This window comes from Vicugna pacos, chromosome 3 (genome assembly GCF_048564905.1).
Source record: "Vicugna pacos chromosome 3, VicPac4, whole genome shotgun sequence".
Classification (NCBI taxonomy): Eukaryota; Metazoa; Chordata; class Mammalia; order Artiodactyla; family Camelidae; genus Vicugna; species Vicugna pacos.
The window spans coordinates 32,139,041-32,161,676 of record NC_132989.1 but is presented as its reverse complement, the minus strand read 5'-3'; the positions used below and the strand labels follow the sequence as shown (position 1 = coordinate 32,161,676).

At 36.2% G+C, this 22,636-nt stretch overlaps 1 protein-coding gene and 1 long non-coding RNA gene across 8 annotated transcripts in view; one reads left to right on the top strand and one right to left on the bottom strand.

Annotated features, from left to right (window-relative positions):
- LOC107034508 (uncharacterized) overlaps positions 1 to 22,636 on the bottom strand; it is a 340,267-nt gene that overhangs the window by 225,285 nt on the left and 92,346 nt on the right. For both annotated transcript variants that reach the window (XR_012069844.1, XR_012069846.1), the window contains exon 3: positions 362 to 476. This is a non-coding gene — a long non-coding RNA (uncharacterized lncRNA). The remainder of the gene's footprint in view (positions 1 to 361; positions 477 to 22,636) is intronic.
- The window catches only part of CCDC192 (coiled-coil domain containing 192), a 175,509-nt gene that overhangs the window by 76,591 nt on the left and 76,282 nt on the right, over positions 1 to 22,636 (top strand). The gene's annotated exons all lie outside the window — the stretch shown is intronic.

Genomic DNA, 22,636 nt, shown 5'->3' with positions numbered 1-22,636 from the left:
TAAAAGCAAACAAGCAACATTCAGCAAGGAAGCAGGGCCTGTGAAATAACGTGGAAAAATTTTACTTCAAACCTCTTGATGTTTCCCTCATTGGGGGTTCATATAAATTAAACAGGCTTTGTGTGTTTCCAAAACTCCAATATTTCACGGAATGGAGCTCTTTCTGAGCACTTTGTTCATGGAATCTCACAGACCCAAGGACAAAGATCCAGTTGCCTAGATTTTGGAGAGCATTTAATTTCACCATTGTCTTAGATATCAAGATGAAATCAGAGTCTGTGTCCAAAAATCGATTGTGATTCAGAAAGACAGAAGCTTTCAGTGTTTTACAAAATGTGGGATCGCCGCATAACTCACTCACCGTCTCTCCTGCCCCATGGGAGATGCTGTCCTCCAGTCTGGCTCACTCCCTCTCAGAAAAGAGAATGTTCAGGAAGTCACAGAGCTCCTTACAAAGTAGGTTATTTTTTCACCACCTATGTTAAGATAAACAAGGTTGTATTGGTGGCAAATCTTTGAACCCAAACATACCTGTTTCAAGAGAAACAATGAAAGTATTTATTAAAAGGTATGAATATGGGAAAGGACAAGTTTGGTAGTTTTCAAACACATGAGATGATCTTTAAGATAACCTAGATATTCCAACAGGAATACCACAATAGAACTGTCCACCTCTTTGATCAGTTTTGACACTCCTATAAAATTGAAAATTAAAGTATCTTCATTAAGGGTTTGCCTGAAGAACCTTGCAGAGGACCAACTAAGGATGGATAGTCATCTGGAAAGGGATTGCTAACAGCACTTCTGCTTTATCTATTAAAACTCGCTCCCAATTTACAATGAATATAAAAACAAGTTACCACAAAGGAATTAGAGTAATAGTTCAGAGACAAAGCCCAGAAGCCAGCAGGTCATCTGTGTGGTCGCTTTCTCCAGAACATATAAAGAGTACTGTCTAGAGATTAACTGTATAGCTAATAAAACTCTGAGCAGAAGCCAGTGCAGTTATCTCCCCATCAGTCATAAATGGTGACTCCCAGAGTCATCAGGAGCCTTGGAGGCCATCTGGTTCCAAGCCCATGAGAGACTGAAATGTCTCAGCAGCATCCCGGTCCTTGAAGGATGAGCAGACGTGCCCCATTAGGCAGGCTTCTAGCTCTCAGCAGTTCACCAACCCTTCAACTTGCAGCCCAAGAGGCCACAACTGTCTTCCGTTTGCTACACCTGGGCTTCCACAGCCCCAGGTGCTTCTGACAGAGCCTTTTGATAGCCTCCAACTGATCCAAAAGTACAAAACCTTTCTTCTATTTATTGCCAAAGACGTACAATTCCATATACATTCATTTTTAGGAAGAACTACATGTTTTTTACTAGTTAAATAGGTGAGTCATTATGAATTACTAATATTTGAGGTTCATAAACTAAACTCAGCATATTGTTAGAATTTAAGGAAGAAGGTATTTTATAAGTAGTCAGACTGAGGCAACATCTGCAGTGCTGGAAAGCTACCCACATGCATGTGAACAACTAGTGTGCTTCATTCTCAGGACTTCGTCAACCTTATGGTCAATTTTCAGTTTACTATTGTTTGGGGGTTTTTTTGCTTTGTAATTATAAATTAATGTTTATAAAGTTTAGCTTTATCATTTTCAATTTAATTTATTGAGGATTTTTTTGGTTATTGAGGACCATCTGGTTATCATTTGTTAATGAATTATTTACATTAATGATGCTTTTAGCTTATGTCTTTCAAGTAACTAGTTATTAAGATATGTGCATACTGAGGTTTAAATAGGAATCATCCATGTCACTAATGGTAAAGAAGATGTATACAACCCATACACCACCACCTCATCCCACCTCCACCAAATGGCTACTTACATGCACCTTGTTGGTAGGTGTACTATTGAATCTGTGCAGACTGAGTTGTAACACACTCTCAAAACAAAGGTGATGAAATAAATTTTTTTTTTGGTTTAGAGGACATTGTTTTATAGCACATATGTATAAGCTCACACTACCAACTGTTTTTTTTTTTCTTTTTCTTCCTTATCACTGAGTTCTTTTCAATTAAAAAGGAGGAATGAACCAAGCAGGTAGACTAGAACTTTAGACTTCCCTCCAACCCCCTTCAATCAAGTGGGCCATGATTTTTTTTTAAAGTAGGAAGAACCACTGTTTTAAATCATGACATATCCTGAAATATATTAAAGTCAGACAGGTATAAACATGAGCCTTTTTTTTTTATTGGGGACATGGTCAAATTGCCAGAGAAACCATTTTAGTATAGACGAAATTAAGTGAGTGACAAAATTCTTATCTCCTTTTGAGTGTTCTATGCCCAATCCATGTGTTTTCTGAACCATAGATAAGATGGGCTGTCCATTTATCTTTTAACAGTATTTCATGACTTTAGCAAGATTTTGGCTTCAAGAAAATACAGAATTTATGTCTTGGAGAGACAACTGTCTCCAATTCTTCTGTGGTTTAAACCCAGTCATTTGTCTCCTTGCTGAATTTTGACCCATAGTAATCTTGAACTGAATTCTGTAATGAACTTAGAAATAAGTCTCTTTCACTGGAGAACAAGAAAAGACCACCTATTGAGTTTTTGTACCTTCAATGTCCTGATGACACTTTGGTGACAATGTTAATAAAGTAGTTTTTTTTAAAGAACCATGTTTTGATCAGCATACCTTTCTATAATTTGAAATTAACTATCTAAACATTTTTACTCATTTTTAAAATTTGATAAATCAAATTAAAATGGAAATTCTGAATAAAACACTATTAATGAAGTGGATGAGTTAAGTCACCTATGTAGTCTCTCTGAGGCCTGTGTTCCAAGATGTTGGCAGTGGAAGAAGCAAGATATGGGGAGGGCTGGGCAGGCTTCACGAAGTAAGCCAGAAACATTCCCAAAGTGTAGAATCTTTTTCAGATAAGTTGAGTGGTTCCTTCACTTCTTCCAGGAAGAGTAGAAAGAGGTTTTTCTGCAAGCACCAAATACACATGTGGTCTGTCAAGACCTTGGATCTTGGTAGTAAACTTCAAAGGCAGTATCTAGGGCTTCAAAGGCAGTTTCGAGCAACTGCTCTGGGGGGGCCATGTATACATCCATTGGGTCCCTTGGGAATAAAGCCGGGAAGAAGAATGTTGCCCTGGAGTTCTTCCCACTTCAAATGTTCTTGATGGCGGCACAGAATTAGAAATTTAGTTTATTTTGATCATTCTAAGGGTGAATGATTAGCCCAAAGTCTTAGAGATGTCTGACACTTTAAAACTTTTTTAATTCAGAGTGGCACGGTTTATTGTCTTTAAATACGGAACCTTTCTGTTTTTAAATATTTAATCGGTATCAAAGCATTAGGCAAGGTTACAGTCAGCAGAACTCCTTGTGCTGCTGACTGTCATTAATGCTGGCAAGTCTCCCGTCGATGGGACAGAGCTGGGCCATGTACTAGGACTGTATTGAAATAGTGGACCAACATATAAATGTCAAAACAATAAAGGAACTCTTGCCTCCAACTTGATCTTTCTGTCAGATAGTAACTTCCTACTCTCTTGGAGTAGTCCCAGCAGTTCCTGGACAGAACAAGAGGCCTACATATACCTGGATTCACACCAGCTAAAATCCTTGACCAAGGTCAGAAATTCTCCACTCATTTATTTGCTAAGGATTTGTAGGCTTGACTTATCCATTCATTTTTTAAATCTTAATCAATTTTTAAAAGAAATATAAAGTATCCTTCACTTTCTATACATGTCATCTGGAAGAAAAGCTGGACTTTCCTTTTTTTAATCTATATTTTTATTGAAATATAGTCAGTTTACAATGTTGTGTCAATTTCTGGTGTACAGCACAATAATTCAGTCATATAGGAACATACATACATTCATTTGGACTTATCTTAAATAAATAGAAACCACTGGGAAAAATCCATTACCCTTGAGAGGACCAGTGAGTCACAGCCCTCACTTATTTCCTGTATTATTAAGTAACGGGAACGGACTAACGAGTCAACGTTTTGATCCATCTGGAATCAGAATCATTTAACTTTCTTTCTCTGCTATCACACTGTCCTTGAGAGTTGTATGAGGAATAAAATAAAGGTTCAGTTAGGGTAAATTCTGGATTTTTCAAGCACATTGGAGTGATCTGTTGTATTTCTAAAACGTTCAAACAAAAAGATAAAAAAAAATGAGTCCATCAGAAATAGTGTGATCTTTGTTTTCTAATTACTCTTTGTTCATTTAATAAATACTTATTCATCCTCTATTAGGGCCCAGGCTCTGTGCACACATAACGGTGAGCAACATAAACACTGCCTCTGTCTTTGGCACTTTCTGATTGGTGGATGACACAATCAAGTTAAATGCAACACAGAATGAAAAGTGCTCAGACAGGGTATATATGTACCTGAAGAGAGTCCTTAACTGAGGCTGAGAGCACATGGAACATTCCCAGAAAAAAAATGTACACATCAGACACAGGTGAGAAAGTCTATTCAGAAGAGGGGTATAATGTTCATTTCTTCAAAAATGAGCATGGCCATATTTTGGAACAGAAAGGGGTTCAGAAGTAAGTATTAAGAGGTAAGCATTGCTAAGAGGAGTTGGTCGCCACTGAACAGCTATAGATATAGTCGGACTGGTATTTGAGAAATGTCAAACTGGGGGAAGTGTGGAAAGTTAAGTGGAGAAGATGGACCAAGGAGACTTACTGCAGTAACCTTGGTGGGAGGTGACGGTTCCCTCAGAGACAACAGGGGAAGGCAGCAGCTCGGTGGGACCGTGAGAGGCTGGAGATGTACAGGGAACAGGGGAGAACCAAGTCAGAGGCAAGAGCTTGAGCAAGGGGGTGGAACAAGGGAGGGAAGCTGTTGAGGAGAGATTGGGGAGAGATAATTAATCTGATTTTGAACATACTGCCTTTGATTTGCCTGTGGGACGTGAAAAGTGCACTTAGTTGAAAGACAGTTGAAAATGCACCTCTGAAGTGAAAAGTGAGAAGAGAGTTGGAAACTTTTAAATACAAGTCAAGTAAACAAAATGGGAAATTTAGATCCTCTTTTACCTTTTCTTCAGAATTGTGGTAATTAACTTTATAAACTTGTGCTGCAAAGAAGAAAACACAAATTACCTCCCACCTTTGTCCTTCAAATATCTGTGACAGCACTATAATTCTAATGAGTTTATTTGTTTATTTTTAACATAATTCCTGGTAACTAAAAGTAGCGATAGTAAGGAACAAAAGATTGCTAGAGGGGGAGCTAGGTGAAGAACAGCTAACACCATGAAATGTATTTTTTAAATCCCCCAAATAAAAACTTTCCAATTTCATAAAATATTTGCAATAAAATCTAGATGCATGAAGAAATACAACACTTTACTGGGGTTTTTTTTTTAAGTTTACTTCTTAGATTAATGATCTCCAGAATCAGTGCTTTGTGTCTTTGTTGATTTCCACAGAGGTATTCGATACACTTAAATATATTTGCAGTATTGTTTCCCCATCTGTAGCCCCTACAACTGTTTACTAGTGGCAATACAGACACAGACAAGGATCTTTGACAAGTGAGAATGGTAGAATTTCAAAATTTGGGGCACAGTGGTGGAAACTGTACCCTTGATACTCTTCCTCTGTCAGTGACACCGTAAAACTTAAGTTTTTTATATTTCTGAAGATTTATCTTTAACAAACAAGAATATTCAACCAGTAAAAGTGTACATTATCAAATAAGTGGAAACTTATTCCATCTATTTTAGAACTGACTCCCTCAAGCATACTTTTGGGCAAAGAAGTAGCCTGCCAATAACAACGACCCAGGACTCTGAGCTTTTATAGAAGACACATCAAATGCAGGAAATCTCCCAAGCTGCTGTGAAGATGTTGGAATGCTGAGTTGTAACAATTCCTCACCTCATAAAAAATCTTAAATACACAATCCAGATTAAGACTTTAAAAGAGTAAATTCTCAGTTGCCAGATATGCAGAGTAACACAAAGTGAAAATGCTGAGTTGAAGCTGATGCCGAGAGGCTCAACAGAAATTTGGAGCAAGTTACTGATAATGGCTGAGGACCTGATTGCTTGTGGAAGAGAAACCAGACCATGGGACCCTGGATGCAGAGAGCTAGAACTGACTTTTATGCATAAAGCTAGGTGCTGGGAAAGACTGTTCCATAGGTCAAATGAAAAGAAGAAATTTCTGGAATAATTGGTAGGAAGTTTGTTATCTACCCATAGCTGTATGTTGAAATATAATAAACGAAAAGAAATTGAAAAACTAAGCCTTCTCCGTTCAAGAGTAGAGGTCATACTTCATGTGATACACAAGGCTAGGGCCTTGTGATATCCCCAAGCTGAGATATTAACACAAATTTATTAAAAACTATTGTAAACAGGACTGCCAGAGAGATGAATCCCAAGAAAGAAGATATAATAATTTTAAAAACTGACAACCTCTCTGAATAAAGCAACCACTGTTAAGAGTGAGTTGGCAAACAAACAGGATTTGTAGAGCATTTTGGAAATGGAGGTAATGAAGTAATTTTAAATGAACTTCAAATTATTTACAATGTTCACAAATAAATGAAGAAAACCATAAAATAAGGGAAAGTGGTACGAAAAATCAAAGGAAGATTTGAAAAATTACCTAACAGAAATTCTAGAAAAGAAAAATACAGTAGATTATAATTTTAAAAGCTCAAAAGGACAAATTTAACATTAGACTAACACAGAATAAGTAAATTAAAAGAGAGATCCAAGAGGCTCACACAGAATCTTGCAGAGAAATTAATAAGTGAAAATACATGAAAGAAAATTTAAGACATATGGAAAAGAGAATGAAAAGGGCTAAAAATTTCTGGAGAGAATAGAGGGGAAGAAATTTCCAAAGTAATAATAAATGTGAAATTGTAGCATATAAGAAACATATACATCTCCAAGTTGAAGGATTTCATAAAGTTTTCAGCAGAAAAATAATGGAAGTTCACATATAGATACATCATAGTAAAATGTCCAAAGGTAATATGACCTTTTGACAAACCAATGTCAAAAAGGGAAAATTTTATTAAAGTCATCAGAGAGAAAAGATATATGCCTATAAAGATACAATTAAACTGACAGCAGACTTCTCATCAACAATGATGACAGGCAGAAAACAAAGAGAAAAAAGTCTCAACAGGGCTGAGAAAATAATTATCACCCCCAAATTCCATACACAACTGAATTATCACTCAAATAAAAGTGAAATAAAATAATTAGATAAACAGAGTCAAAAATTATACTATTTCCCACAGAAAGAACTTCTAATATTCTTTATCAAGCAGGAAACTGAACCAAGAGCACAGTAGCTGAATGTAAAAATAAATGTGAGCAAAAAAAAAAAAAAAACAACCAGGCAACAGAGTTGGGCAAATATAATTTAGTGTTGTCTATTTTAACATGTTTTTAAATGATTAACTTAGAGAACTTTAAAAGTGGAGTAGGACTCTACTATGGCTAAAATAGAAGAAATTAATACTATCAAGTGTCAGCAAGGATAAGGAGCAACTAGAACACTTAAACACTTTTTTTATATGGAAAAGTAAATTAATAAAAGGACTCTGAAAACAGAACTTGGGCATATCTTGAGACCCAGCTATTCTATTCTGTGAGAGTATTTCCAACATAAATAAATATTTAACCAGAAAAAATGTACAATGTTTACAGAAACTATTATAACTCCACTGTAAGTTATCCAAAAACTCATAAAAGGAGAATGGATAAATCATTTATGCATTCATGCAATAGAATGTAAAAACCACAAGAAGAATGAACAAAACAAAGTCATCACACAACACGCATAAGCCTCACAGACGTGACCTTGAGTGAAAGAAGCCAGGCAAGGAAAGGTACATCCTGTGTAATTATGTTTAGTCACAGTATAAAATCAGATAAAATCAATTTATGAGGTTAGAAATTCAAATAGTAGTTATCTTTGAAAGAGGAAGTACCTGAAGGAGGCTGTGAGGGGAGCTTTCAGCATGCTGGTGATAGTCTATATCTCAAGCTGGAGGCTGATTAATTACATGGATTCACTCCATTTGCGAAACTTCACTGAGCAGCACACTAACGATATGTGTATTTATCTGCTACATAATATGCTGTAGTAAAAACGAAAATTAAATAAATAAAAAATAAAGGACAGGAAGGAGCCCCTACAGCTTACTTATTAATTATAAATGAGGGGTAAAGACATTTACAATGGTGCTCTCCAGAAAACGCCACCCTGGCCAAGTGACTGGGTCTAGCATCATGGGTAATAGGACAACATGTTATTATGTACTTCCTGATAAGAGACAGAAACCGTCATCTAAATAGTCTTCTGGTCCAAAAGGTTTAACCTAATCATGAGGAAACATAGTCAAATGAATCCAGACTGTGAGACATTCTATAGGCAACTTGCTGAATGCTTCAAAAATGTGAAGATTATGAAAGAAAATAAAAGGCAGGGGCTGCTCCAGATTAAAGTAAACTAAAGAAGTATGACAACGAAAGGCAGTGCACATGATCCTTGGAATGATGCTGGACTTAAAAGCAAAAACAAGTAAGGGCTACTTTAAAAGCCACTGGAGAAATCAGAATATGGACTGGATACTGGGTAATATTGTTATCTCAGTATGAATTTCTTGGATGCACTAATGGCACTGTGGTCATACAGAAGTTGTTTTCTTAGGAGATGCTTGCCGATGTATACACATTCTTCAGAGATGGTGTGGATTTGGTTCCAGATCAGTGCCAAAAAGCAAATTTCACAATAAAGAGAGTCACATAGATTTTTTTGTTTCCTAGTACATATAAAAGTTATATTTACATATACTGTAGTCTATTAAGTGTGTGACAGCATTGTGTCTAAAAAAATGTACATATCTTAATTTAAAAACAGTTTATTGCTAAAAATGAGTTAAAAATTTTAATGTCCTTGTAACATTTGGACTAGGCTGTAAAGGTACTGATTAACTTTAGACTTTGTTAGTTCAGGTAAATGTGTTTAAAAAATAATAAGGGTTAATATGAAAATACAGGAACTTTAGAGTATCTAATAGCCAAACTAGTAATGAGAGTAAATGAGAAAACTCTGAGAGACAAAAATAAGGAAGAAAAAGGAATAAATAAACTTGATTAATCCTGATCAACACCTGAAAGGAAATAAGAAAAAAGAGAAGATAAATAAAGTATTAGAAAATGTAAAATAAGATAACAGAAATAAGTCCACATATGAATCACAATATATGTATACATATTAACTTCAGTACTAAAAATGAGAGCTGAACAGGCTAGATTAAAAATATAACATCTAGCTCTGTGAAATTTACCTGATGCACACTTAAAGTAAAATAGTATGGGATGCATTAAAATAAAGATACATATTTCTTTATATACACATTTCTTTACACACACACACACACACACACACACACACTAGGCAAAGATAAAACTACAAACCACAACTGGCAAAACAACATGAAACAAAACAGAACTAAAAGGAAAAGTTATCACAGTGACATAAGAGACATAAGAAAAAAAAAATTTCTACCGAGAAGACGTTAACACTCAATGAACACGAATACTCTTTCAAAGTGACCAAGAAGTATGAGTGTATACTGAGGGAATTCCAAGAAGAGATACATGCACTGTTAGAGCTGGATATTTCAATACACTTCTTTCAGAAACAAAGATAAATCAGAAAAATTACTAGAAATAGCTAAAACATTAAAAACAAACAAACAACTGACAGACTAACATGCAGAATCCTGCATCCATTAATTGGCAAAAAATATTATTTTCAAGGATACATAAACCATTTTCCAAAACTGGCTATTCCTCAAAAGATTCGGTTATCATTATAGACTATGATCTCTCATCAAAACAGAATTAAATTTGAATTCATTAATAAGAAAATAGTTAAAAATATATTTAAATACATTTAAAAACTAAACAACACACATGGACATGCACTCACTCCTGATTAACCTATGAGTTAAAAAAAATCACAACAGACATGAAATACAAAAATATCACAACAAGAACATTACTTTAAAAAAATCTTGTGAATAAAACTTAAAGTGATACACAGAAGGAAAATCATTACCTTAACTGTATTTATGTCTTTAAAACTGAAAATAAGTTTATTTAACTGCTAATTTTAAAATGCTAAATAAAGAATAAAACAGTAAATTCAAGTAAATAGAACTGAAATAAACAGAAAAAGAATTGAACTCCTACAGGTCAATTTTTTAAAAAGAAAAAGAAAATCAGCAAGGTATGAAAAATAGAAGTATGAAAAAGTAGAAGTTAAGGGTAAAATTAAATGGCCAATAAATAAATGAAAATATCTTTCATTAGTAATCAGGAAAACAGAAATCAATAAATACAGTGATACAACTGCATATTCATCTGACTGGATAAAATAGAAAAACCATCAAATATTGGAGAGAATGTAAGAAACAACAAGTCACAAAATGCCAGGAGAGTTTATATTGGTACATTCACCCTACAGCCCTCAAACGATACCTAATACAGATGAAAATGCACATGTCCTATACTCCTATAATTGCACTTCTGGGTGCATTCCCTGAAGAGACTCACACCAGGACAAAAATCGAGGGCTGTTACAGATACAGGCATAGATATGCTATTATCGATAGTGTAATAGCATCAATGTGAAATTTCAAAAAAAAAAACCCATGAAACATGTTTCTTTGGTTGCCCTCTATGTAGTTCTTACTCAGAAAATATGGCTTGGAGCAAAATTTAAGTGTTAACATTCTCATACGCCCCTTCCTTCTTTCTCATTTCACACTTACCTTGTTCACTTTCACTGATGGACTGATTGCAGATAATCAGCTAATTAATTCTCTCATAGCACACAATTTATACCTCTTGTCTAGCAGTTTTATTATTTGAATTATTTATTAAAATTATATTTATCATATATATATATTTTTATATATATAATACTATTTATTAAGATTATACCATATAGCACAGGGGAAAACATACAAGATCTTGTGGTAGCTCACAGCGAAAAAAGAAAAGTGACAATGAATATAAATATGTTCAAGTATGACTGAAAAATTGTGCTCTACGCTAGAATTTGACACAACATTGTAAAATAACTATTACTCAATAAAAAATGTAAAAAAAATAAATAAATAAAAAGAAAGGCAAGAGAGGACCTGACCAAAAAAAAATTTATATTTTGTTAGAATTTCAAGTGGTCATCACTTTAAAAATTATTGAACTTCTAATTCACTGTCTTAGTATCCAATATTGGGCACATTAGGTGCTCAATAAATATATAATGATTTGAACTTCGATTTATTTCTTCTAGTTTCTGTTTACAACACATTATAAAGACAAAATAGCACACTTCTTGAGAGTAGAAACGTTATCTTCTGTGTACTCTGCTTATATGTTTTACTATTTCTTACATATAACAATTGCTTCACATTGCTTCAATGATTGTTTTAGAAGAGTATTTTAAATTTCTTTTTCCTTACCAAAGTACAAATCTCTATCTATGGATCTTAAGAGAGTTACAATGCTTGATATCAGTATTTTGTTTGCAGATAACCTATTGTTTGTACTCCTAGAATAAACCTATTAAATAAAAAAGCTAATTTCTAGCTACAAAAGATCAAATCTCTGCAGTTAGCCACAAAAGTGTTAGAATAAGCTGCATAAAAACAATTCAGTTGAATTTTGTCTCTCAGGAAATTTTTCCATTTTCAACCAAGACAGACCTTGAAAATTTCTCTTCCATCAAAACCCAAAAAACTTACACATATTTTACTATGCATTCAAAAGAGAAAATTAGATATCAAATGAAAAAAATAGAAATCATAATAAAAAGTGAAACTTCAATATCACTTAATAATAGTGCTTAAACAAACTTTATAAATAATACAAATTTGTTTTATAACATGTTGCAATCATAGCATCTTTGCAGGCAAAGATTTCAAATTGAAAAACAATCCGAAATCATCACAATAATTTTTCAAAGGGAGCAACTGTTTTGTGCAAACAACAACCTCTCCTGGGTAGAGTCAAGCAATTGCATCCTTGAGGGTTGGCTGCTAATTGCTTAAGTCTCCAGTGAAGGTAACACAGCTATGAAGAGTCTTAGACCTATAAAAACATTATCATCTAATAAGTGAAGAAAATATAACTGCACAATAATACAACGAGGGTAAATGTGTTGTTCAGTGCTCTGGTAACCTACAGAGGCCAGTGTATATTTTTCTTTCACGAAGCAGAGAAAAGCAGATTTTAAATTATTGGAAAACTAATACAAAAAATTAAAAGCTACATAGATCCAAAATTTGTTCTGTCTCATCAGCAAAAGTCTGCCAGCTGTCTCAGAAAACATGTAACTTGAGAGGAGAGAGAAAAATAATGACCATGCCTTTAAATTAAGCTAACAAGCATGATTTTAAAAGTAAGTTAACTTTAGTTCTTCCTATTTGGTCCTATGGTGAGTATTAGGTATGCATACATCCCATCCCGTTTCACAGGAAGTTCTAAGGGATTCTCAGACAGGTGGTACATTTACTGAAATTGAAATATTAAAGAAGAAAGTTGGTCTCACATATCAGGAAATATTTCATATTTTTCAGGAGTTAACCTAGAATCTGCAGTTTCCCAAATTCACGCTAATATTTCCTTTTTGGATTCTTTTCTCATAAAGTTCCTTTTACCCAATTTATAGGGCTAAATTCCTAATCAACCTCCAGTCAATTTCCTAATGAGACCGTCATCAGTTTTTTTTTTAAGTACAGTCAGTTACAATGTGTCAATTTCTGGTGTACAGCACAATGTTCCAGTTAATCATATACATACACATATTCGACCAGTTTTCTCTTCTTTTGAATGCTGGGTCTCTCTTCCGGGCCTGCTCAGACAACGCCTTGGGTTCTGGTGATTCTAGAGAAATCACTCTCCCCTTATTAGAACGTAAATGCTTTGGGCATAGGGATTATACTTTCACTGTTTTAAGACTCACCCTGAAAAATGACACCCATTACTCTCAAAACAAATATTCATTATTTAATACTGAATAATAAGGACTATGTGAATTCTAGAAAGCATTAGTTATACAAATACATCTTATCTGACTTTCCCCCACATAGGTAGGAAACACATTCACTCTTCTGCCTTTTCTCCCTGATATCAAAGAGACTCTCAAACTTTGCCTCAGGTGATAGCCACTGGGAAAGCAATACATGCACCTGGTGGCCCCCAGAGCACCTAGCATGGGGCCACACACAGAGCTGACACATAGCAAGTACTGACGAGGACAGAACAGTTAGAAAGAGTGCGATGCTTTAGTTTCACTTAGAGAAAGTTACGATTACTTAGTTCTAGATTGTTTGAGAATTAAAAGATGCTACTGAAGACTTTTAATTGGGAATACTGAGAAAGTATCATTCAGTCATCAAAAAACATTAACTTTCAAGACACATTTTAATCACAATAATAAACAGGAATGCACCCAGGAAATAAAAACCACAACTGACAGTTACTATTTTCTGAAGATGGGAATATGTACAAAATTTCTTTCCGGGGATTAGAGGCTGAACTGTCAGGAATGTGCAGTCTTCCCAAGGGCTCTGAACCCTCGCTTTCTATGGTCCACTGTGACATTTTTTAAGATTAAGCTCTGCTATAATGATTACTTACTAATTTTTCCCTCTCTTGTCAGTACTCAGAAGAGGTAAAAAGAAAATGAGACTAAGAAAATGAGCCCTACCAGTGTTTAGATCAGATTTCCCAGTCTCCAGTTCCCATATCCACGGTTTCTGCATGCCTCCACTCTACAACCCAACAGTGTGAAAGCTGTGCCCGTTTTCTAGCCTCCATCTCAATGATACGACCAGCACTCATCAGGAGTAAAGGCCCTACTGCCACAGTAATTCAACCACAAACACACTGATTACTTAAGCCTTTTCTAAGGATAAAGTGTTTTCGAGGATAAAGTCCTCTCCCCAAGAGGCTGAATGCCAAGAAGCAGCTCCAGAGGAAGCCACTGGTGTTCTCTTTAGGGAAATGTTTCCCGGCTGAGCTCTAGATTGTTCAGACACTTCCAGCTCTTCTATATAGGAGACATGTACTCTTTCATTCTGAAAAACTGAAGAAACAATGATAACTGAAAAAGAACTAGAAACAGTTCTTGGAATTCTAAGACAATAATAAGGTTGCTCATCACATGTACTTCTAGAGAAAACCTAAGTGTTCAATTACAGCACAACCTTACAATGTAAGTTAGAAGGCTACTCAAAGTCTTGTACTTATACAACGTGTAATAACAGGGAGGAAGGCTCACCATATAGGGATAAAACAGAGGGACGCAAAAACCACATCACCGGTGTGTTACCAGTGCTATAAATATACAGTTCACTCTTGAACAACACGGGTTTGAACTGGGCGAGTCCACTTCTACACAGGCATTTTTCAGTAGTAAACACTACCAGCACTACACAATCCATCATTGGTTGAAATCCATAAGCGGAACTGCAGATAGGGAGGAAATGCAGATACGGAGGGCTGGCTACAAATCATATGCAGGTTTTTGACTGTGTGGAGGGTCAGCAGCACTAACCCCTGGGTTGTTCAAGGGTCACTTGTCTGTGAATATACATAAGAGGGAAAAAAAGCCAGGAAGAAATATACCAAAATATTGGCAACGGTAATATCTTAGTAGAATTCAAGATGATTTATGTTCCTTCCTTAAATTTTTTGCCTTTTAAAGTTTTACAAAAAATATGTGTTAACTTTCAAATCACAGAATGAAAATAATCCTTGGTTTTCAAATGATACATTTAAACATAATCATGAAAAAGAAATTATGGAGAAAAGTATCAGGGATTATTGCCATTAGTTGCAGGATAATGGTTAAGAGATTAGGCTTTGGAAGAAGACTGTGGCCTCATGGCCTTAAATTAATTTCTCTGAGCTTGTGTTTCCTTGTCAGTTGAATATTTCATCAAACCTAAGATTCCACAGATTATAAAATACATACACCATCATTTGTGCCAATAAGCTTCTTTAAATGCTGCCAATACTTTAACACACATTCCTATTTCAGAACGTGAAATAAACATGTCAGAGAATTGGTGATTTATGGTAACAATTGCACCATAAGCTTTTGTGAGGACTGAATAAAATAATCTATGTAAAGTTCCTGGAAAAGTTTGTAACACTTATGTATGCTTAACAAATCTGGGTCATTACGGCAGACTCACTTAAGATGAGTAAGACAAACTCTGAGGGTGAAGGCAGAGATTTCAGTTTTAGAGGTTGGAGGATGGCATGGAGATGGACATTGAAACAAGGGTGGAAGTGGCTGAACACTAGGGAAGATTGACTCCAGTCATGGAGACCTGAAGCTAGAGCGCCCTGCCCTTGCTTGGCTAGGAATGAGAGCCACAAGCAGAAAAAGTCTGCAAATAACAATTATTGGAAAGGATGTAGAGAAAAGGGAACCCTCATATACTGCTGATGGGAATGTAAATTGGTGCAGCCACTGTGGAAAACAGTATGGAGCTTCCTTAAAAACAAAAATTAGTTACCATATGATCCAGCAATCCCACTCCTGGACATACACCCAGAGAAAACTAACTCAAAAAGACACATACACCCCAATGTTTATAGCAGCACTATTTATAATTGCCAAGACATGCAACCAACTCAAGTGCTTATCAGATTAAGAAGATGTGAGACATATATATATACACACACACACATATACACATATATACACACACATACATACATACATACATACAATGGAATATTACTCAGGTGTGGAAAAGAATGAAGTATTGCCATTGGCAGCAGTGTGGGTGGGCCTAAAGGATATTACATTCAGTGAACTAAGTCAGACAGAGAAAGACAAATACCATATGCTCTCACTTATATGTGGACTCTAAAAAAATACAAATGAATGTATATGCAAAACAGATATAGGCTCACAGATATGGAAAACAAACCTGTGGTTACCAAAGGGGAGATAAAAGTGGAAAGGGACAAATTGGAGTATAGGATTAACAGAGACAAATACTGTATATAAAATAGATATATAACAAGAATATATACTGCATAGCACAGGGAATTATACCTGTTACCTTGTACTAACCTATAATGGAGTATAATCTGCAAAAATACCGAACCATTATGCTGTACACCTGAAACTAACACAGTATTGTAAATCAACTATACTTCAATAAATAAGTAAGAAGACAGAGCCACTGTTTTAGAAAGCAACATTACATAGGGCCCTGAAACTGGACATTCTCATATAACTGGGTAAGAAGTTAAAAGTTGAGGGTTCAAGGGAAAAAAAGAGGAAGAAAAAGAAAATTTGAGGTTGAGTGGCTTAAGTATTACTGTCATCAAATTATCTCATTTATCTCTAATGTCTACTGAGTAACCATAGGACACAAGGAGCCCTAGAGTTACATGGGTGTAGTGGAGACAGAGCTACATGGAAAAACCACATTTGCAGTCTCTTCCCTTAAGGACTTTCCAAACAAGTTGACAAAATAAAAACATACGTGTAGCAACACTTGCACCTTGCGTGCCTATAAGAGTATGCACAAATTGCAGAACTGAATAAAGATAAAGGCAAGAAGGGAGACATGCTAAAAATATATTTTTATTAAATTACTTCACATTTTCTGAGATGCAACAAGGTTCAAGGAAATTAATGCTTTTCTTCAAGTTCTTTTAAAAAGACCAAATAGTGACTAAACAAAGTTTTCACACCTATCTTTGCTTAAGAGCAACAATAATGAGTTATTAAAAGCATTAAAAAGCAGTATGTTTTATCACATTGGTGATATGCTTTATCACTTAAAGAATAAATCTATTATGTGTTTATTCACGTATAAAGTACTTACCAAATATTTACTCTGTAGGTGCTTAAGTTAGATGAGTGCAAAAGTGCTGGCAAAAGTTACAGCCAGGAGATGAGGTAAAGACTGTTGCCCAAGTGGGAGAAATCTGTCCAACTGAGTTGGTCAAAAACCTGACCCTAGAAACTTTCAAGTTTTGTATAGCAACAAGATCTGACCTAGAAATGATCCAGAAAATGAAAAATTCTGTGGTGCCAGGGATTGCATGGACGTCAAAAAAGAGAAACTGTTGGCAGAAAGATTTTCCTTCAGTTTTTAGGTGCTCTTAGCAGACAAGTAAGTTTTTGAGGGTAGAAGTACGCCAGAGTGAGGTCTGTAATAAACAACCTTCAAGGTTATGGTGAATTTTGAGGCTCAAGAGAACAAGCCCATCGTTACCATACAGGAAAATTTAAGCCCTTCAGATTTATCCTCCAGGTTCCCAAAGAGCATGCTTTATCCTTTATAGGAGAAAGATTCATCAAAGTCCCTCAGATGGGGTTAAAGGGAATAGTCAACACTTTGTGTGGGTGATTTTTTTTTTAGGAGCATTTGTGCTTGTCTTTTCTTTTCTTATTTTGGTTTTAGTTTTTAGAACAAATTCTTCTAGGTTTCCATAAAATGATGGACTTTTTTGAATCCTACAGTGGAAGGGGCTTCATCCATCTTCCAGCCTTGCACTGTTCACGTAATCCTTCAGGAGGATGAGAGGCATACTGAGGTCACAAAGCAGGAAGGTCTCCGTGGGTCAGGCTGAGCTACTTCTTGACATATGTTCATTCTCCTCCCTTGATTGCACTGTCTTTGAACAAAAAGAGTTGTCCAACCTGTATGTGGGTGACTCCTACTTTCAAACAGCAATAAAAGCCTTGGTGTGGGTCACTACCCCCAATGGGGGATCAGTAAGCATGTCTTTATATGAGCAGTTTTCACCTTTGGACCAGTTCTAACCTTTGGGCACAAACTCGTATTTATACAGAGGCCAAACTGGTCATGTAAATGGCCCAGCGAATTCAAGGTGAATAAAAACTCAACTGAACTGACTGACACTTGGCCTTAATGTAAGAGATAAAGGGAATGAAGGAAGTTGGGATGTCTGTAAGAAGGCTGGCTCCGTTTTAAAGGGGCAGCCACCCTCCAGCTCCCACTGTTTGCTGTCTGAAGAACAGGGGCTCACTTGTCAGCTCATACAAATTTTCGTGGGATGCTGGCTTCTTGGGCCTGCCACCTGTGGAGGCACATCCGGCCTGCACTTAGTAGGGCCCACACTTGCTCTCATGTTCTACCATCACCATCATAAAATTCTTAACTATTTTTGAACAAGAGCAGCTGCATTCCATTTTGTACCAGACTCCCCAACTGATGAAGCCAGTCCTGTTTCCAAGAGGAACTGTGCATCCATCCTTTTCTGTGATTCATTCCAATTTTTAAATACTAGCAATTAACACAAATTTTATAATATAGTGAATGCTACACATGTGCAAGCTCATTGGTCTAGGAGCGGGCAACAGATTTTAACCTTGCAGAGTGTCTCAATGATTATCCTAAAGTCTTAGAACTTGGAGCTGTGAGCTCTCTGATGCAACATGGCCAATCCCCTTATCCTCCGATGAGGGAAGAGCCACAAGGAATGAAAACAGAAACACTGGCCGTCATATTTAACACCCACTAGACTGGACACACTCCCCACACACAAGGAATTGGAGTTTTATGACATCTGTGACAGTATGCACTTTCTGCTTCATCATTTTAATTTTGTGGATGGTGGATTTGCCAAGAAAATTTCTTTCATCTTTTTTTTTTGAGTTGTGATTTGTATTTTTTTTCACCAGTGATTGTAAGCCACCATTGGTTTTATTATGATTTACACAGTAATTATCCAAGTATATTAGTCTTAACCTAGCCAGGGGTCTGTACATTTCTAGAGCCCAGTCAACTGTAGGAACTTGAGTATTAGCTCCCACCCAAGGGCCACAGTCTTTTGTTTGGGCAATTTCTTTCCTTCCTCCTTTTTTCACGCCACAAGCTCTGGTAACAGGTTATGTGATGTAAGAAGGGGGAAAAAACTGTACGTATAAATGTACAATCATCTTCTCACCTAAGTGTTTTAATCTCCTTTATTATTATTATGTTAGAAAAGTATGCATTCTTGAGTTACCACACATTGTATGGACTGGCTATTTTTATAAATTTTCATTTTGTGTTGGATCCAGCCCTATTTCTTTAAGAATGTGAAATAAACAAAATAATCTCTTTTAAAGAGTTCCCCAGTTTATATTTCTTTGCCTTTCTGCCCTCATTTCTGTGTCTTTCCCTCTGCCCTCTTCTATGCCCTCAGAGAACTCTGGTGATGGGCGATTAGTAATTGATTATGTGCTTTGACAGATCCTGGAGCAGGCAATGATTACATCTGTAATAGTAACATTTCATACCTGAAGCCGCTAGCATAATCATCTCACCCCTGTGTGCCTCAAAAGTCCGTTTTTCAAAGTGGATTAAACTTTTTAATGGAGTAGTAGGATTCAGAGACAACTTAATTGAAAAATACTGTGACGGATAAGAAACTACAAAGAGAGACTACAAAGGAAAATGTCAAAAACAAACAATTTGTGCCTTGACTATCATGGAACCCTAAGTCTCAGCCAGATGAAGCGTTTGATTTAATTTAAACAATTTTCTTTTGGAATGTTCACCCTGCCCTGTGAGAGTATCTGTTCTTTCCCCAGGTCATTTCAAGTGATTAGCTGATCTTTTATACCCAGTGCTGGACTAGACTGGATTTCTCTTTTGCAGAGACAAAGGCTGGGGAGGAAAGGCTGTATGGCAGACAAGTGGGATGTTCTGGGGATGCAGCAGGATGTGGATGGTGTAGCTGCTCTACATGTGTATTCATGGTGGCAGCCTGTAAGGCCACCAGTCCAACAATACCCTGTGTTTGCTCCTCTGTTGTTTTGTACCATGTGGGGCCAGCAATATTCTGGCAGCTGATGCCATCAGCAGGTGCCCCTAAAACATCCAGTAACCCTGGGAAGACAGGAGGAAATAATGTTTGCAGCCACACAGGGCCTTGTGCCATCATTTCACAGCGCAACTGGCTCTTCTTATTCATTTATTATTTTTAAGCCGAAGGGTGCCACGCTTCTCTTTGCGGTTCTTTGAAGATAACAATAATCCACTGCTTTTCTCTGTCCTTCAGAAGGATCATGTGTGAAAGATAAATAATCCCAAGATAGTAAGAGGGAGCTGGACTGACTTGAAAGGCCACATTTGTAATAAAATAAGTGAATACCACCATCCAAACTAAGCAGGAAAGATAGTCTTCATTTTAACAAATACCTGTTGCCATCCAAAAACACTGTGATAGGTGTAGGACTTTTTTGGTGTATCCAACATGTTATTCCTCAAGGATGCATGATGCTCACCGGCAGGCATGAGAAAGAGTGCATTCAAGATCAGGCCCCAATAAGCAGACCTACAGCATGTACATGACCAGAAAACTCTTCTAGTTGACAGGTTTCAGCCTTGTTCTATTTGTGAAAAACACTAGCCCAAAATAAGACTACCCTGCAGGTACAGCTGTTATAGGCACTGACTTCTCCTGGGGAGGAAATGGCTTGAGGTTGAGAGCAATTTCAACCAACCATAGTTCAACTCCATCTCCAAATTCACTTCAAAAGAGTTAGTCTATGGAATGGAGTCATTTTTCACTCAAAACCTAGTCTATAAAAGGTATTTCTTTTTCCCCTGAGATTTCATCAATATGACTAGTTCTGAGAGAAGAAATGCTTTAAATCAAAAGAATACAACCAAGTATTTAGAATGACTTACCCAATGTAAACTACGTTCTAGCTACTTTTCCTAGAATATAACCTCTGTAAAGGCCAGGTTTGTGTCTTTCCTACAATGGTATCCCCAGAACCTAGAACAGGATCTGGATGAGTAGGCATTCAGTAACATTTGTTGAAGAAGTGAATACATTAAACAGGGTTGACTTTTCCCCTTGACTTCTCAAAGTCACCTCAGAGTCAAAACTGGATTCATTTTGCACCATCTTCACCCCACATACTCCCACATCACAAAAGAATCTGATCTTTCTTTGGATTACGTATTTCAGTTAAAGGTGTTTCCATCTACCTTGTCAACCAAAGGAAAAAATGGAAACATCCATGATTCCTCCCTCATTCCCATTTCTAGGACCGGTCAGTTCCCATATTCTGTCAATTCTATCACGGAAAAGTGTCATCAGTACTTTTCCCTCTCAGCATTCCTGCAGTGCTGTTCTGTGCACGTCTCCAACATTTCTTCACTAGCTTATTGTGTTGCTTCTATACTTAGGTTCCCTGACCCCAATTTTTCCCACTGATCCAGTGTTATTTCAATGCCCATCCACTGGCTAAAAATATGACCCATTATTTTCTTCAGAATAAATTTCCTTAGTATGGCCTTTAAGAGTTTCACAATCTAACCCTTTGCTATGCTTGAGGTGTTGTCTCTTTCCAGTTTGTACGTCTGCCATTCAGGATGGACCTATAATTTTTAATTCCATTTTTCCTGTTTAGAAAGCCTTGTCTCCCAGCCCATGTTATAAAATTGTAACTATACTTCACATATTCCCTCTATTATTAACTCATCTTCCAATAAGGTTCTTCAGTTGAAATCAATATGGTGACTACTTAGTTCCATTACAACTGCTGATACTCCTTCTCAAAAAAACTATTTTAATACTGGTCCTTCTCAAACTCTTTCAAAAGACTGAAAAGGACGGAGTACTCCCAAACTCATTCTATGAAGCTGCCACCACCCTGACACCAAAACCAGACAAAGACACTACCAAATAAGAAAATTACAAGACAATATCACTGCTGAACATAGACGCAAAAATCCTCAAAAAAATATTAGCAAACAGAATCCAACAGCACATAAAAAATCACACACCATGACCAAGTTGGATTCATCCCAGGGACACTAGGGTGGTTCAACATATGCAAATCACTCAATGTGATACACCACATCAATAAGAGAAAGGATAAAAACCACATGACCCTCTCAATAGATGCAGAAAAAGCATTTGATAAAATTCAACACCCATCTATGATAAAAATGCTTACCAAAGTGGGTATAGAGGGAATATATCTCAACATAATAAAAACTATTTATGACAAACCCACAGCCAGCCTAATACTCTGAAAGCCTTCTCACCAAAATCCAGAACAAAACAAAGATGCTCACTCTCACCACTTCTATTCAACAGTCTTGGAAGTCCTAGCCACAGTAATCAGGCAAGCCAAAGAAATAAAAAGGATCCAAATTGAAAGAGAAGAGGTAAACTGTCACTATATTCAGATGACATGATACTGTATTTAGAAAACCCTAAAAGTTCCACACAAAAACTACTAGAGCTGATAAAAGAATTCCATAAGGTAGCAGGATAAAAGATTAACATACAAAAATCAGTTGCATTTTTTTACACTAACAATGAATTAGCAGGAAAAGAAAGCAAAGAAACAATCCCTTTTAAAATCACATCCAAAACAATAAAATTATTGGGAATAAATCTGGCAAAGGAAATGAAAGACTTTTACATGGAGAACTACAAAACACTGATTAAGGAAATTAAAGATAACCTAAAGAAATAGAAAGATATCCCATGCTCTTGGATTGGAAGAATCAGTATCATTAAAATGGCCATATTGCCC